Below are 19,276 nucleotides of genomic sequence, written 5' to 3' on the forward strand. Positions count from 1 at the left end.
AGGTAAACCCATTTCTGGTCTGTATCCAGAATCATACCCAAGAAGGGCAGATGAGTTATAGGAACCAACTGTGACCTCGGGAAATTGAGAATCCAGCCGTGTTGCTGTGACTCTTCAGCGAAAGTGACATGCTGTTCAACAACTGCTCTTTTGATCTCGCCCTTATTAGGAGATCGTTCAAGTATGGGATAACTGTGACTCCTTGCTTGCATAGGAGCACCATTATATCCGCCAATTACCCTGAAATTGGTAATGACAATCCTGTACCGCATTGTCAGGTACGCCTGATGGGGTGGATAAATGGGAACATGAAGGTATGCAGCCTTTATGTCTAGATACACCATCAAATCCCCCCCTTTCCAGGCTGGCGATGATCGCTCTGGGCGATTCCACTTTAAATTTGAACCTTTTCCCATATAGGTTCAGAGATTTTAATTTTAAAAATAGGTCTGACCGAACCGTATGGTTTCGGGACTACAGCCAAGGTTGAGTCATATCGCCTTCCTTGTTGCAGGAGGGGAACCTTGAGCACCACCTGTTGGAGATACAATGTGTGAATTGTATTTAATATTATCTCCCTTTCTGGGGGAGAAGCCGGTAGGTCCGATAAGGAAAAACCGGTGAGGAAGCAACTTTCGAATTCCAGCTTGTAACCCTGAGAAACAAATTTTTATTGCCCCGGGATCCACATGCGAGTGAACTCAGATGTGGCTGAAGAGTCGAAGACATTATCCCACTGGGACGGACTCCCTTAGCGGAGCTCCAGCGTCATGCAGTGGATGTAGTAGAGGCCGGGGAGGACTTCTGTTCCTGGGAACTAGCTGTGCCCTGTGCACTTACCTCTGGTAAGAAAGGACGCTCCTCGTACTTTCTTGTTATTCTGCGACCAAAAGGACTGCATTTGATAATGTCGTGCTTTCTTAGGCTGTGAGGGAATATAAGGCAAAAGATCAGAATTACCAGCTATAGCTGTGGAGACCAGGTCCGAGAGCCCTTCTCCACACAATTCCTCAGCCTTGTAAGGTAAACCTTCCATATGCCTCTTTTAGTTGGCATCACCTGTCCATTGCATGTTCCACAGGACACGTCTAGCAGAAATCGACATAGCGTTGACTCTAGAACCCAGTAGACTAATGTCTCTTTGGGCATGTTTTATGTATATATATATATATATATATATATATATAAGACAGCATCTTTTTTATATATATATATATATATATATACACATACTAGGGTCAATAACATGGTATCCTTATCTAGGGTTTCAATCTCCGCTGATAAGGTATATGTCCACGCTGCTACAGCGCTATAAACCCATGCCGACACAATCGCCGGTCTGAGTAGTGTACCAGAATGTTTACCCAGTAGCACTGTTATTATCTGCGCCGAATTATGTGCTCCCCCTCTTCTTTAAAACCCTCTCTTCTACCGTGGTATAAGCAGGGGAGAGTCCGGGAAGCTTCCTCTCAGCGGTGCTGTGGAGAAAAACATGGCGCTGGTAAGTGCTGAGGGAGAAGCCCGGCCCCCTCGACGGCAGGCTTCTGTCCCGCTAAAAGTGTAAAATTGGCGGGGGCACCTGCATATATACAGTGTCCAGCTGTATATATGCTCCTTTTGCCAAATAAGAGGTTTATATTGCTGCTCAGGGCGCCCCCCCCCCCTCCCCCGCACCCTGCACCCTTACAGTGACCGGAGTATGTGAGGTGTGTGGGAGCAATGGCGCACAGCTGCAGTGCTGTGCAATACCTCAGTGAAGATCATGAAGTCTTCTGCCGCCTCGGAAGTCTTCTTTTCTTCTCATGCTCACCCGGCTTCTATCTTCCGGCTCTGCGAGGGGGACGGCGGCGCGGCTCTGGGACGGACGGCGAGGGTGAGATCCTGCGTATCAATCCCTCTGGAGCTATTGGTGTCCAGTAGTCTAAGAAGCAGGACCTAGCTTCAGAGAGTAGGGCTGCTTCTCTCCCCTCAGTCCCACGATGCAGGGAGTCTGTTGCCAGCAGAGCTCCCTGAAAATAAAAAACCTAACAAAATACTTTCTATCAGCAAACTCAGGAGAGCTCACTGAAAAGCACCCAGCTCCTCTGGGCACAGTATCAAACTGAGGTCTGGAGGAGGGGCATAGAGGGAGGAGCCAGTGCACACCAGGAACTAAAGTCTTTCTTAAAGTGCCCATGTCTCCTGCGGAGCCAGTCTATCCCCATGGTCCTTACGGAGTCCCCAGCATCCTCTAGGACGTTAGAGAAATAACCTTCCTAAAAAATAATTAAGTTCTTCAGCAACAACCCCATTAAACATAATTAGCCAATGATGATCATTAACTCTGTCATACTCAACATAGCTCATTCCACTCAATGCAATCTAAAAGAACCAATTCATACCCTCAATAGAAATATTAAGCAAACCATAAAGGATTACCCCCTTACCCTATAATAAAATCCACAAAGCTTACCCCATATATTTATTAACAGCCTCATTATATCTTCCCTGCAACTCTCAACAACACCATCATCTACCGCCTGCATCTGTCACATCCCCCTTACTTTGTATCTCTCAGCCTCCCACCCTTCAGTCTGTGCTTCTCAGCCTCCCTTCAATCTTTGCCTCTCAGCCTCCCACCCTTAACTCTGTTCCTCTCAGCCTCCCTTCACTCTGTGCCTCTCAGCCTCCAAACCTTCACTTTGTGCCTCTCAGCCTGCTCACCCTTCACTCTGTGCCTCTCAGCCTCCCCATCACTCTGTGCTTCTGTCACAGGCCACTGGGTGGTGAAGTGGCGGCATTTCGTACCTTAATTTCCCCTGATGATGTCAGTCCCAGTCTTCTTGGACTCTGCTTTCTTGTCACCTCTGGAAATCCAGCAGAAGGATGAGGACCCCCGAACAGACCCCAGACAAACAAGTCACCACACTTTTGGACAGTGACTGGTATTTTATTATCACCAATAAGGTGTCACTGCTATTGGGTCAAACGGGTTAGTAGGGTAGAATTGAAATTAAGCAATGTCACTATATATAGCAATAGATCAATATGCAGAAGATCAGCAGTTTGAGATCATATGGTATCACAGGTAATATAGTCAAGCATTAAACATTTTAGTTACATATAACAAATTCACGGCTTTTAGGAGAAATCACAATTGCAAGTATTTCTTCAATACACTCGTCGTAAATGAACTTCTCACAAATTATTTATCGTATAATATTACGTCACTATTAACCATAACCTTAAATGTCTACCAATTGACTGGCAGCAAGTAACCAGGAACGGTGTCCAAATTAGTGTCCCATGTGTCCACACAGTTGCTGTAGAATTACTATTAACCGTAGTGTTCCTTACAGTATCTCAAGTGTCCACTAGAGGGTGTAGGAGTACAATCCGGCAGTGACTAGTAACTGGGTTTTGTATATTATCTCAGATATCTTATAGGAAGGCTTTCAGTACAAATCCTGAGGTAAATATGGACTAAGATAACTGGATGCAATTCTGTCAGATAGCCACTCACTATCTAGGGTAAGGGGGAATCAATACTGTTCGCACGGGCTGGTTCTGTCGGTACTAGTGCTGACTAATATCACCTTCTTTAAGGTAACTCCTAATAGGCAGTAACCTCTTTTTCTCATTCCTTGAACACAACACTGTCGCTGTCCCCGGGTGACCTTGCGCAGATTAAAAGCATCAAATTCTCCCCTTGGGCTCTGCCTGTCGGACACGGCTGTGCTGCTGCTGTATTGGTTGGCTGACAGGTGTCATATATCTCAGGGCTCTTCCCCCCTCTGTCTGTAGTAACAAATGGGAATATTGCTGCATGAGGGAAGCGCCTGGCTGAGTTGGCAAGGGTTGGCTGGCTGTCAAGTTGAGCTGCTGCTGAAATGGCCTCACTGACTGACAACACCTCTAACTGTCTGTCTGACCCTGGCAGCCTCAGGTGATGGGTGACAGGGGTCTTAGGCTGTGCTGACAGACTTAAACAGGGCAGACTGGAGGATGACACAAAAAGGGGTCCTGGCTGTCACTGGGGTATGGCTGGCTGTGCTGAGGCACTGTCACTGGGGTATGGCTGGCTGTGCTGAGGCACTGTCACTGAGGTATGGCTGGCTGTGCTGAGGCACTGTCACAGACACAATGTGAAGGGGCAAGGTTACTCACTGTTCCCCGCAGCTGCACTCCACCCTCTCACTGTCAGGCAGCCTCTTCAGTGCTTCCCAGCAGTGATGACAGGGACTCCCTGCTGCTTTACTTGCGGCTCGCACTCTGATATGATTCCTGTCAGCACTTATCTCAGCAGCTGCGATGCTTCCTTCCCTAGCGTCTCACTCAATTGTCGGGCGCAGGTGGCTCCACTTGCGACCGCTCACCTTTCGCCGCTGGTCACCCCTTTTAGGGCTCTCTGGACAACAACCCTCCACACTGCAGCCTCATACACTCTCCTCAGAGCAGTAACCCTGCCTCCTCAGCTTCCCGCTTTGTAAAGGTCATGGGGTCAGCCAATCGCAGCTCTCTGGCTGTGACAGTTGGGCTCCTCTGATTCTAGGCTTGACTCCCCTGGGTCCTAGTACCCCCCATGTCAGCTCCTGCTGACATCACTAAACGTTAGGGGATAGTTAACCTATGCAGTGCTGCGTTGCGAGGCATCAATATGCACGGGCCTGTGCTGCAGTGGGAACACCACAGGATAGTGGGGTGCCATACTTCTCAGCCCCCTTCACTCTGTGCCTCTAAGCCTCCCCTTCAGTCTGTGTGTCTCAACCTGCCTCCCACCTTCACTCTGAGTTTCTCAGCCATCCCCCCATTTACTGGCAGCCACCCTCAACTGTAGTCTGTGTGAGCTGGCGGATGGTGAGGCCAGGCATGTGCTGCAAAAAGAACAAAGAAGGCAGCAGGAGTCAGAAAGACCAGGGAGTGTGATGTAATGTTGGCATCATGCTCCCACCTCCCGGCACCCTCCTCCGCTCCTCCTATGACTCTTCATGTTTGAGGGGGAGCTGCCCCCTTGCCTCCTGTGATCTGGCGCCACTGGACAATGTAATACCCACATGCTGTGATCATGGGGGTGGGGGGGGGGCGTCTTGCTCTAGTACATAAAATATTTACAGCTCAATTTAATTTAGTCTTTGATTCTTAAACAGCTCAGCCAGCCCATATCCACCCCTGGCCTGGATGTGCTTATGTGCCCAGACTTCAGCATATCTCACAAATATAGATCTTGTGTATAACACAGACTGATTTACCTCATGCCATGTGCCCATGTGTGATATGCTACAGTGTGGAAACATAAGTAAAGGCAGGCCAGGGATGAACAAGTGCTCATTTGTCATTGATTACACGCTGAATGCCATCTGGGCAGGATTTTACCACCCAGGATCGCAATGCAATATGCGATCCTATACCCTAAATGTATCATCCTGACATGCAGGGCCTGGGGCTCATCCATGTGATGTGCTTTGGTGCCTGCATGGGATGCTGTGCAGGCTGCACAGCATCTCTTTCAGGGAGGGTTCTGGGAGAACACTCTGCCCGGCCAGCAATGCGATCTGTAGCACATAGGATACAGTGGGCTATCGCCATTTTCAGATGGCAGTAGCTGCAGGGGCCAATATTGGAAATGCATCACATTCTGGATATTGGTAAATCGTGCAGCATTGCAGCATCCATAGAAACCTACTGCGGGCAACAATGGAGGAATCAGAGATACCTGCTGGGGTCCCTCCATCTTACATTTGGGGCATACATAATATTTGTTGCTATCCCCCAAAAAACGTGTGTTTTCAGGGATATAGTAGCAAATATAGAAACATAAAAGGGACCCTACCTGGCCAGTGTAGTTACGAGGCTACCAGGCTCCTGCTGTGGTGCAGAGGGAAACGTCTCTCTGTCTGATACTGCGCCTCCTTCCAACCCATAAACATAGAGGAAGCCAGGGCCTCAAAAAGTAGGAAAGGGGAGGAGCTAAGAGGAGAGGTGAGAGCAGCCCCTCCTCCCCCTTAAGCCAGGAATTGCTTTGCTGCTGACATGGATAGCAGCGACAGCGCGAGTGTGGGGCACTGGTGGCGAGTCACCCAGTGATGGCAGCGGCATGTAAATGAGTCAGTGTGACTCATTGAAAGGCCAGCAGCTGTGGGCCCCTTCACTGTGCTGGGCCTTGGTGCAATGCACCGGTTGCACCAGCACTAGTTCCCTATATCTTTCTATGAGGATTTAGCCTATTACAGTACCTACCGTATTTTCTAAGTTCAGAAAAACTGAGTGTTATGGAACTGGAACCCAAATGATATTAGTCAGTGAAGTTTACAGATCTTTCTTTTCATAGAAAGAGATACAGTATTTAGCCTGATGGCTGCCCATGCGCAGTTGGTAATCCAGGATGAAACCTTACAGTAAAGTACTAGAAAAAGCAATAACTTTACTTTTCATTGTTCGCTGTTTAGATTATTTGCCAATTAAAGTGATTTCCTATTACTGCAACATGCCCATTCCCCCCTCACCTCCCACACACCCACCACCACCACCACCACCACCACCACCACCCCATCCACCAATGATAAAAAAGACCCAATATATTTTGCACAATGGAAATTTTGTGCCTTAAATGATGAATTCATTGTGAAGAATAGATAGAGGCTTTTATTAAATATAACTATTTAGTCACAATTATGTGTGTACTTTCTCATGTGCATATTGTTCCCACCAAATGTCACCACCTCATACAGTTCGGCTCAGGGCAGTCCAGTGTTTAGTGATCATGGATATGCAACCACATGAAATTTAAATGTGGATCTGGTTCAGCCCCTTGTATTAAAATTCAGATGCATTTACCAAAATGCAGCAGGTTAAATAAATATATACTCTCACAGTTCTGTGGTAATTACTGAATTCTAAATTGCATTATACTGACACGATTGATTCTACACTTAAGGAATGAAATAAGGAATCAGTTCCGTATTACTGTAGCTCTATGTTGTATACTGTTTGGTTTGCGATTAAGATTGTTTACCCTGCCACACAGAACCAGTGCAAGGTCTCTCTGCACCCTAGGCATAGCTTCAGCTTAATTTGCACCCCCCACACACACCTGCCAGTGGGGAGATACAGGTGGCCACTAGGTGAGCTTGGGTGAATTTCATCATTATAAGGATTCAGTATGATTTATTGGCGGCAGGGATGTCAATATACTGTCAGCCGCATAGTGGCCGCCAGTATGCCGGCAGCAGGGTGAGCTCAAAGAGTAGCCTTGCGGGCTTGGTGGCTCACTGCGCTCACTACATGATCTATTCCAACTCTATAGGTGTCGTGGACACCCACAAGTGGGAATAGTCCTATAGCGCCAGTACTCCGGCTGGCGACATTGCTGGCTCTCGGGATTCCAGCATCAGTATCCTGACCACTAGGATTCAGCCGGCAAATTAAATAGATCCCCATTATACAAACATATATTGAGAAAAGCAGCAAAACTCAAGGACTTTTACAGTAATATAGTATATTGTAAACAAGTTACAAAATTTTGAGATTTTGTTCACAATATACTACCATTCTTTATATACTGTATAATATTATATATGGAGTCTGCTGGGGATGTTTAATTGGGGTTGGGTGCGGAATGCCGCTGGTTAGAATGCCAGCAGTAGCATCCTGACCACCATAATACTGATATTTTGAATGAGATTAATTAACCTTACCTATTACCCTTACCCTAACTCTCTCTCTCCACAGCCTAACCCTAACCCTTTCCAGCATACTAACATTCAGAACGCCGGCTTTCAGGATTCCGGCATTTGCACTTTGACAGGTGTCGGAATTCCAGTGCCAGTATTCTAAATGCCAACATTCCGCCCGCTGGGATGCCAACTACATCCTTTTATTTGTATATTTATACATACATACACCCTTGTGCAAATTAATTGAAACAAGAGGTGATTTTATGTTTGATACTTAATCTCTTTCCATCTTCCTAAATATAATAATTTTGACTTCTGAATTTATTTTATGGATGCTTTTGGACTCTTTACTATACTCTTAAATTAAATTTGAAATTGGAATACAGTTTAGCTCATCTACAGTGCGCAGGCGACTTCTTTTAGTTGGAGGGAAGGCTAGGAGGCCAGTAAAAAAAACAGCTGCTCACAAAACCTATGAAATAAAGGCGTTACAAATGGGCTCAGAAATATAAAAACTGGACCAAGGAAGACTGGCAGAAGGTTATCTTCCGTGATGAAAGCCATTTCTTTGTACAGGGACCGAGAAGTCAACATGTTTGAAGGTCAACTAGAGAGAAGATCAGTGATTGACACATTGATCAGTGTGTGAAACAGCCAGAAAAGAAAATGTTTTGGGGATGCTTCAGCTACTATGGTGTTGGGAGCTTGAAGCCAGTTGATGGTATGATGCGCTCAGCTCAGTACATTGATATTCTTCAAAGCAAAGTGGTTCCAGAGCTGGAAAAAACATTCCCAGATGGATCAGGCATCTTCCAACAGGATCTTGCCCCATGCCACACATGCAAATTGGTCATGAATTTCATAGCTGGGAAGAATATAAAGGTACTAGACTGACCTGGGAACTCACCATCCATGAATCCCATTGAAAATCTGTTGCCTATTTGCAAGCGTCGCCTTAGAGGAATGACTGTACGATGAAAGTGAAGCTGTTTGAAGCACTGGTTCAAGTGTGATAACATGACCATAAAATCACCAATGACTGATCCAATTTGATGGATTCTATGACAAACTGTTTAAAAATACAAACTACTAAAATGTTGTTTGAAATAAAATCCAAGGTGAAAATCAAAATAATGTCATTTTCATCATTTGTTTCAATTAACATGACCCTAAAATCACCAATGACTGTTCCAATTTGGTGGATTCTATGCCAAACCGTGTAAAAATGCTTTTGAAAAACAAAGGAGGTCTTACAATGTTGTTTGAAATAAAATCCTAGATGAAAATCAAAATAATATCATTTTCATTGCTTGTTTCAAGTAGTTTGCACTAGAGTGTATGCACAGACATACATATATTTGTATTCTCCTTATTGTGTTCCAATCCCCGATCTGTAAGTTCATTACTAACTCACATACAGAGACATCTTTCAGTTTTTTTGTTAGATGAATTCAGTGGTGCCCTCCAGTGGCCGGCGTCCCTTGGCAGCTGTCTAAAGCTGCCTAATGCTAGAGCAAGCCCTGCTGACACAGACAGAAACAGTAGCAACAATTATATACCTTCAACCATTGGAATACACCTACAGCCATACCACACTGGACATACACAATCTCATCTGATCTTGGAAGCTGAGCAGTGTTGGGCCTGGTTAGTACTTTGATGTTAGACCACCTGGGAATACCAGGTGCTGTAGACAGTACAATCCACCTCTTTTATTGCTGTAACATATTATACTCTATCACAAGATTATTATGAAGGGATGTACTTCTGCTGATTCCAGCTGAGATTAATAACACTTGTGCATTTTATTTTGTTTGCAACAATACTATCATGTCTGGTATTACAGAGATAACCTGTTTCTCTACCAAGATTGCAACAGTATCATTGCATCTGCTTTATAATTTCTCCGTACTGAAAGTGTACCCTCTAGAGCTCTGACTCTGTGAGTTAAATCTATTTTCTGGGAAGCATTTATGTTATATTATATATCATTATAGGTTTTTTGACAACTGTACAGTAAATAAGAAATGTTGGCTGATTGTTTTGCTGATTCAGGAACTATTTTTATCTATGTATGTGTTTTGTGTACAGTATGTTCGTGTAGTGAGTCCAACCATAAAAGTTAAGTTTTAACTGTCTTATAAGAGTACCTCAGATAAAAAGAGTTCTCCTTTTCTCCTGTTCAGCTATACAATTTGTATTACTCTTGGGAGCACCACCGGCCCAAATCTTGATAACTTTTGCAGTATCCTTATCAAGTATACTGACCATGGATATTATTCCTGTATGACATTACTATTTAATAAATATGCTGGTTCTTTGAAACTATTGATTCATCTTATTGTGAAGTGAAACCAGCGCACTCTCCTACAAATCTAACTTTTCCTTTGCTCTACTATATGAGAATAAAAGACTCCTGGTGCTATGAGAAGTTGGTGCTTTTGTCACCTGTCATGGTTCTGTATCTAGAGCTAATATAATTATCTAATGATGCCTGACTCTACTAACGGATGTATTTAATGCATTTCAGTACCATTTGCTTGTATTGTTTTCAACAATATCTGAAATATGACTAGTCATTCCTGTTTTACACAGTCGATGAATTGACTCAATACTGTAACTCATTTTCTAGCCATTAGCTTTGATAAACTAATTAATTTGAAAAGTCAATATCAAACTCCTTAGATAAATGCCATAGTGTGTTATTGTAATTCTTTCACAGAAAAGATGCTGCTGCAAGCATTTGAAAACCTGACAATGGAATGACAGGTAATATATTTATGACTTCGAATAGCAGTAGGTGGGCAAGTACAGAACCCTGAGGTATCTCTGTGCTTAATGGTCTCATACAAAATACATTAAATTAAGGCTACCCCTTGCTGACACCCACTGGAGATAGAATATAAAACAATCAATAAAAGTCCCCATCTCATGGGCAATGATATTGTTCATTAATTCAGTATCTTTGCCCTGTCTAGAAAGTTATATGTATTTATATTGTTCTGAGAACACCACATAATGTACTGTTTATCTGTTAGACTTGTAAAATATAAGGATATCAGTAACCATAGACATTATATATAATATCTAAAATAAAACTATTTCTATTGATGTATAAAAACAAATAAAATCAAAAACAATTAAAATCATTATTAACCACTTAACTGATAATTTTTCCCTTTAAAACTGTTTATATGGTTGCCTTTTTAAAAAAAATGTATTTAATATAGTTTAAGTATTTTTTTATATTTAAATATTATATTATGCACATCTGCAGAACAGATCTCTTTGTCAAAAACTGGGAAACACAGTGGGGCAGTGCAGTCACATGTGAACTGACCATGCCAGTTAAGTGGTTAATATGCAAATATAAAATACAACAGTAACCAATATCGTAAGATAAAAGCTGCAATCATGTATGAGCAGTCACATACAGATGAACAGAATTAGAGTATGCACTGTTCAATTCTATAAAATATATTCTGAATGTTGATTGCCAGTTAACAAAACTCCCAAAAGTAAATTGTGTCACCCTCTATTAAAATTTAGAAAATCTATGTTAGATTAATGTAGAGGTGTATTATCTAAAGTATTTGAATGCATTAATAGCTGCCTAGTACTCTCAAATGGGGTGGGTATGCGTGACTGGGATCCCGCCATACTGGTGGCGGGATCACGGCTTTTGGGAATAGTTTCTCTTAGTCGGTATGCTGATTGTCGGTACTGTAATGGGGTGGGATTCCAGCATCGGTGTTGTGACTGGTGGTCTCCTGACTGCCGGTCACATAACTAACTCTCGTCTCAAACATGTGATTAGATGTCTCAAAGTCTCAAAGAGTTAGTACTATTATTCAAAACTGGTTATTTGGGGTTTTATAAAAGCAAAAACAGTGACCCAACTTATTTATCAGGGTAGTTGCTTTTCTAAAAGTCATTAATGGCTTTTCTGACAACAGTGGTTTGAGAATAATATCTAATCTGAGAAAGCCAAATTTATCTTAACTGACAAATAATAGTATATGTTATGCATATCAGTTGAGCTGGCTGGCACAACTTTAAGCTCTAAGGTCGTGAACTTATTACATCAGTATAAAGAAGTGTTCACTGATCACAATCTTTATCCAAGACTCAAGGCAGATTCAACTGCATTGACTTTGATTTTAGGGGGTAAATTTACTTAGCTTCATGTTTGCCCGGGTTGGCAAACATAGGAGTGTTTGGGCATTTTTTTGATTCACGAAAATTAACTAAAGAACAAACACGGGAGTGTTTGCTCAAATAGAAGTACAAAACATCGGTGGACATATGATCAAATCGGCCAAACCCGGAAGTAATTTTCGTAGACAACACTGAAACATGGGAATTTAACTAGAATTGTTTCATCAAACACACCTGTGAATCATTAAAACTCAGATCAAAATGCACTTTTCAAATAGACATCCCCCTAAGCAGCATGTTTATAGAAGCCTGCACAGGTCATTTTTGAGCCAGTCCTGCTTCTAAAAATACAGGGAATAAAATGCAGAAGGTCCGTCTGTATTTTAAGAAAGAACACTGGGTTCTTGGAGATTCCAAAAATATGGGAGGGGTCCCCCATAATTTTTAAACCAGCATAGGGCTCCCCTTGCCAGGGAGGTAATGCCACAGCCAGGGGACATTCTTATATTGGTCCCCTTATCATAAAAATAACCCCTTAACTGGCAAGCCCTGGCCCGGGTTTTCTTCACTATCCACTAGGTTAATAGAGGATAACCTTGCGGTTCCCATAGTAGACTTCAATGGCTATTTCCCACCATTAAAATCTATGGGGTGGTTTTCATTAACAGTGCAGCCGCTCACAGCCAATCAGGGGGTATCTTTTACACAGGTGCCCTCTGTGAGTCTTTTAGTGACAGAAGTCACCCAAGTCCTACTCATTCATGTGCAGGATGTGCTTGTGATGTGCTTGTGTAAATACATACACTTCCTGATGTCCATACTGGTTCGAGTTTGCAGTTGTTGTTTTTTTTAACCTCTGGGATGCTTACATGTATGGATGACCTGACCTACACTAGGAAGGGGTAAGTTTGAACTTTTTTATAGGTTACATGGATGTCTACTTGGACAAGAGACTTTGAATGACTATAGGGATTGCAGGTATGTTTGAGTATGGAAGAGTGATCATTTAAGTTTTAATTTCACTGCATGTGAGTCATTTTTATTATTATTTATTTTACAAGTGACTTTAGGAAGCAGTGGCCCCTCATGCTGGTACTTGAGGTTCTCCAAGTACCAGCATGCAGGGGATGCTTGCTGGACCTGTAGTCTCTCCTGTAAAAGACAATATTTTTTTCACAACTACAGTAATGGACTATCAACTTGACACCCTTCACCAAGGGGTGCTGGGGACTACCCTGGGGTTCAGCCCTGGCCTCGGGTGCATGGAGGAAGTGGGGATTGGACTACATTATTAGGTCTCCACTCTCCTAGAAAATCCATGCCAGAGCTGACTAGTAAGGAGGGTTAATATTACAGCCAGGGGACCAATATAAGAGTGTCACCTGGTTGCAGCATTACGTCCCTGGCTAATGGAGCCAGTGCTGGTTTAAAAAATGTATTTTAAATTTTTTAAACATTTACACAGAGAAGCACTGCAGAGATATCACAGTAGTGTATGGCTGCCAGCAAACATGACAGCAAAACATGGACACATCGGAAAACACAATTAACTAAAACACGGGAACATAGTAAATTCCTATGTTTTGGTTAAGAAAAATCAGCTGTGTCTGATCGATTTAACCTTTGTTTGATCACAGACAAACACAGTTGAAATGTGATTCTTAGTAAATTTACCCTTAGTCATCTATTCATGAGATGACTGTAGTTTTGATCCAATGGTACTGGTTACTGTGGCATTTCACATTTGCCTTTACAGGATATGCAATGCTATATTTTTTGTATTACACTTTTTTTTATTAGGAACAATCATAATTTTTTATTATCTTGAGTATCCAAGCTCCATGATCTCTTTTTTACATGTTAGTGTTTCTGATTATTTAGTGGGAAAATAAGTTCCAAGGGTAGTGTTCAACACCTACTGTGTGTTATATGTATTTTTTTTTATATTTTTTTTGGTGCATTCCATACATTATAACACAGAAGTTAATTTTATTAATGTGTCTTATACATTATTTTCTCTGCCAGACCTACGCATTTTCAAAATAATCAAAGCAAATATTACGTTTAACATGACTGTACAGTAGAAATGGTAAGGAGAGTTTGTTACATATTTTCATGCAATTCCCCTGCTTTTGTAACACACAATATAAACTGGAAAATTGGTAGGTTAAACCTCCAGCACAAAGAGAACTCTCACTTTTGTGATATTAGATCAAAGTGCTGAGCACACAGCCATTTAAACTTTAATCATGGCAGGGAGTGAAGGGGAGATAGTCAGCAGTTTATTTTCCATCTCTATAAATGTGGGTTTATGTCTATTCATAAAAAAAGATGTGTCCGTAACACAGCTTTCCTTACATTTACTGTGTTTGCTGATAACTGAGTGCTTCCTCTCCTTACAATTATAATGTAATCCATGAGCCAAGCACATTTTTCAGGACATGCATTCTAAAGAAAAGAAAATTTCACATGAATTCACTTTTTGAAAATGCATGTTGAAAAATACTATATTGTTATACTATTGTTGCAATTGCTGTATGACAGATATACAAAATGCTTTGCAGTATCTATTTCCTTTAAGATATTGAAATTCAGAGAGATGACATTCACATAAAGAGCAATGGAGATACAGTATATGCTTCACCTCAATCCCTCACCCTCTTTTCCAGGGCTGCCATTAAAAATTGACAAAATAGACAGGGACACTCCCTCTGAAAAAAAAGATTCTGCTGCACCTCTCCACCTCTATGTGATGTCATACATTGTGATGTTACCTATAGGTGGAGCATTGCGGACCTACAGGAATGGTTCACAGAGCTGATCCACAGTGAAAGCTAGTTTTAAGACGATATCCCAGTGCATCAGCTAACTGTTGTTTCACAGCCCGGTGCAGCTCTACAGGTATTGATGGTAGGAGCTAGGAGTGAGCCCCCCTCTCTGTAAGGCCCAGGACACCAGTCCCCAGAGTTCCCCCCTAATGGCTCTCCTGCTTCTTTCTACATTATTTTTACTGTAAACCCATCCCAAATTCCATAACATTTTTGTGGTTACAAAATCTCAGTAAAATTCTCTTTAAAAAAATAAAATAATATATATATATATATATATATATATATATATATAAAATAGGAGAAAGGAAACAAAACTATACAGTATATTGCTGCAATACAAAAATATATCTATTTAAAACTGAATATATTTTATCCATATGTTAAATATGATACAGTTTTTGCAAAGTGAATTCAAATAAGCAAAATGCAATAATAGGTAGAAAAACTCATTGGGTGAGATTCAAATGACATATCACGCCCAATTTCCTTTCTAAAATGATCTCCGTTATCGCGCATATTGCGCCCATAGTAATCAGGTTTACTGTGTAAAGGGTTGGGTGCCTCGCTACTCCAAGGGTAGTGAGCTGAAATAATGATACAATGTCCCTGAGGGCAGAAACAGAACAAGTGTGGAAAGGGGTGAAAAGAATTGAATCCCACCCAGTGAATGTCAGTATAAAGAACTTTTTTCAAAAGATATTTTGTTTTTTAGAGATCCCATTCAACATCTAGTGAAACATTGTTTTTATCAATACAAAAATTGGAAAGAGAAGTATAAATACATTAATTCTAAATGTTTTGCAGGCCCTTTGTTATATTTTATATATCCCAGGTTTTGCATGAGTCTGTTATTTGCCGACAACCAGCAAAGCTCTAAAGAGCACAAAAGTCAGTTTTCTTTTGCTTTTGTATTTATTGTACTGTGCAAAGCTATCTGCATCAGGAAAGCATCTATGTGAAGAAACACAATCTTTCTAAGGATGATGGTTGCATCAGTGAGGCTCACAGCTTCAGTACAAATAATGATCTAATTGCAAATGTAGTTTTATCTACAAATCTAGAATGGCAAAAGTAAATCCAGTTTTAGAAGCAAGATAATAAAATGAGCTAAAAATGGGTGCAGATAGGGAAAACTGAAAGATTTTTCTGATATTGTGCCCCAGAGCTTTTCCACTGCACAGATTTTAACACTATCGGATGTGGCAGTGTGTACTGTTTACCTGTTACTTTTAATACTGTAGGATGCTAATTTTTCATTTTACGTATATACTATACTGTAGAACATTATTATATGCTAGAAAACGAATGCACACAATATTGCAACTTTATGTAAGTACACCTGAAAATGAGTTAAATGTTTCCACTTTGGACCACTGAAACAGGCTGAATTTATTAGGGCAGCAATGTATTAAAAGTGTGAAACAGGAATGCTACCCTACAGATGGAGCTGCGCTCTACGCTATAGATGGAGCTGCGCTCATCTGAGGCAGCTCCATCACAGACATGCACTCCCAGCGTGACTAGGCGATCCGTCTGCCTACCCCCACCAGGAGTACACAGAGACGCTCTCCCATTCACCAGAATGGGGTGTGTCTCCATCAGCGCCTCCGTCCCGGACGCGCACATGCCCCAGACGGAGATGCTCTCCCATTCTAGTGAATGGGGCGCGTCTCCATCACGGGTGAGTGCACCCACCAGGACGTGAGATACTCTCAGCGATATGCGCACCTGGGCAGGCATCCCAGGCACAGACAGAGCCATGATTAGCGTAGCTCCATTTGTATGTTGACACCAATATTTCCCAAATTAATGAAGTATCTTTTATCTTAATAGCTTATATCAATTTATCTGGAAGATTCTTTACTAGATTGAGACCCTAAAAGATGAGAGTCCTTTCTCTCTTTCTATCCTAATACAGTACCTTGGAGATTTACTAAGCCCCAGTTTTCATGTCAATTCAAAAATGATGGGCATCGAATGCGGCTTAGGCCCATATTCAAGAAATCTCCATCAGTCTTATTAATAATGCCATCTGGCAAAGCTCCTGAGATGATATTATAATAAGAGATGTGCATTGAACCCGTTTTTTTGGCTTCAGTTCTAATTCATTATCATGTTTTGGTAAAAGTAATTTGATTCAGTTTGAGATTTTGGTTCGGTTTAAAATCAGTAAAAAAATCTAGTTTTTTGCAGTACCCTATTTAAAAGCACCAATGCACCTCTTCCATACTGTATGACCGGTATGAATGAATATTTACTACAAATAACAAGAATAACTTTTTCCTCAGAACTAATGTAGCACAATAAAGAAAATTCTTGGATGTCAGTGGTTGACAACGAGAAAGAACATTGCATAGCGTAACACCATAAAACACAAATGTACAATATGAGGGTGGTTTACTAAGTAAGGTAACCAAACTTTTCATGTGTGTAATGTTCTCTATTTCATTCCATTTTCCTCACAGAGCATTTAGACTGCTGCTTTCCCTCACGGTCATTAGACTGCATACTGTCCCAACATCAGTTGTTTGATGGTGGGGTTAACAGAAACATGGTCAAAAATTGAGGTTCGTAATGTGATAAGATATCTGCATCTAAAGGGCACATCAGCAGCTGAAATTCATTGCAAAGTTGTCAAATTATACAGTGATAATGTCATGTCATGGAAACAGGTTTGGTGCACTGCATGTGGTGAATGCGTTTCACCAGCCAGATTGCTGCTTATTTCAGCAGTGCACCAAACTCAAACCTGTTTATATGACATGACGTTACCACCTTACACCTAGACAAATTGGCAATGAATTTCAGCAGAAAATGAACAGCAATGAGCTTTGAATAATACATAATAATAGAAATACAGAGATCTCAGTTTGCATATATTTGTAAAGATATGATTAAGCCACTAGGCAACGTCAAGGCATCTCTTTTTCTGTCAGTCTTTAATGCTACATAGTAATAATAATAGCACCCACTCTGGATTATACACTGTAAGTGCATATTGTTATGCTACACGACAATAGCACATACAAGAATATATTAAATTGAGAGCCAACTCCCCTGGAGGCATCCAATATCCTCCAAATGGCACTACAAGGAACAGCATGCCCTCCACATGCTGGTCCCATCCATGCCCCTCTGAACAGTAATATAAAATGGTGGCTGCTCAATTGATGTATTACTGTAGTCCTTCACAGGTGCATGAAAGGGAGGGTTTATTATTTATACAAGACAAAAAGGAAAACTATCCCCCCAGCACACTGAAATGGAGCCGTAATGAGACCTGTTGACAGTTTGAGGATGTCAACCTGGTGCTTGTTAACAGTTTGAACCATGTTGACATTTCTCTGGTGAAAATGCATTAGACAAGTTTTTTCTCTGCTTGAAATAGACCCGTAATTTTGAAAGTTCTAGCTAGTGCGTTGAATATATGCTATGGCCAATAAATTATTAAAAATAATGTAACATTATTATTTTTAAAGCTATAAGAATGACCTAACTATTAAATGGTACTTTATTCTGTACAAGCAGTATGTCATCCGTAACATTAGCAATTGTTCTTTTTTGTATTTTAATTACTTCAGAATAAGACTGTGATATGTGATATTTTTTATAATGTGTAATATGCCATTGAATAAAATTGAATGTTGAATTAATAATCTGACATGTTCAGTAAAATTACTTTTAAAACATGTAACTCACGGAACAGTTATTCATTTTTTTAATAAAATGTTCCACATGCCAATCTATAAAACAGAATTATTACACTTTGATCTTTTACAGTTGCAAATTTCTTTGCAGAGCTATATGGACTCTATGCTCTTTTAAAAATAAACCAACTTTAATTATACTGTACTTTGATTTTTATAATTATCATGATCATTATAAGAATCAAACACCTCCTACACTACAAAAGGTTATCAGTACTGTCTTAGATAATGTGTAATAAGTAACCAGAAGAGAGTTAAGTACAGGTATAAAACAGAATGCATAATATACTGTCATACTGACACATTTGACATTGATAAAGCACTGTAAAACATATTTTAAGATTTTCACACTATTTACATGCATATTTATGTCTTCTTTTTTGTTTATACAGTATAGATCATTGACTAGTAAAGAAATAGAAACAAAAATAAATTAAAAATACAGGGTCTAATGCATAATTGGATGCATTTTTTTCCAACCCTAATCAAGAAAAGATGCACATGCTGTATGTAAAAGAACATTAATATGTTCAGCTATACACATTATTATCATACTGTAGACATCACATTTATGGCAGTAATAACAGGAACTATAGTAACAAGTGTGATAACATAGAAAATGTATAGAGATATTGCAAACATAGCGTAGAGCTGTGGCTGAGCAATAGTAGAAAAATTCAAAAGTTGCATTATCTATTTGTGCACAGTAAAATAACAAAATGAAATATATGTATAAGAGAAAATAGTGTCTTAACACAAAAATATAATTAATATTAACAGATAGTGTCAGCTTCCCTGACTGATTCAGCCTAGTGCTTACTATGGGACAATAGGTGGGAACCTATCCTATTTCCCCCCTATTTTCCAATACCAGTCTAAGCTTAGTGGCCTGGGGCTGGTCATTGATTTGAAGGGGTATGGGGAGGGG

General features: G+C 40.8%; 1 pseudogene; it reads left to right on the plus strand.

The window, feature by feature from the left end:
• The first annotated feature begins 9,229 nt into the window (after positions 1–9,229).
• Positions 9,230–9,348, plus strand: LOC134913090 (5S ribosomal RNA; annotated as a pseudogene).
• The last annotated feature ends 9,928 nt before the right edge of the window (positions 9,349–19,276 follow it).

Source organism: Pseudophryne corroboree, chromosome 4 (assembly GCF_028390025.1).
Source record: "Pseudophryne corroboree isolate aPseCor3 chromosome 4, aPseCor3.hap2, whole genome shotgun sequence".
Classification (NCBI taxonomy): Eukaryota; Metazoa; Chordata; class Amphibia; order Anura; family Myobatrachidae; genus Pseudophryne; species Pseudophryne corroboree.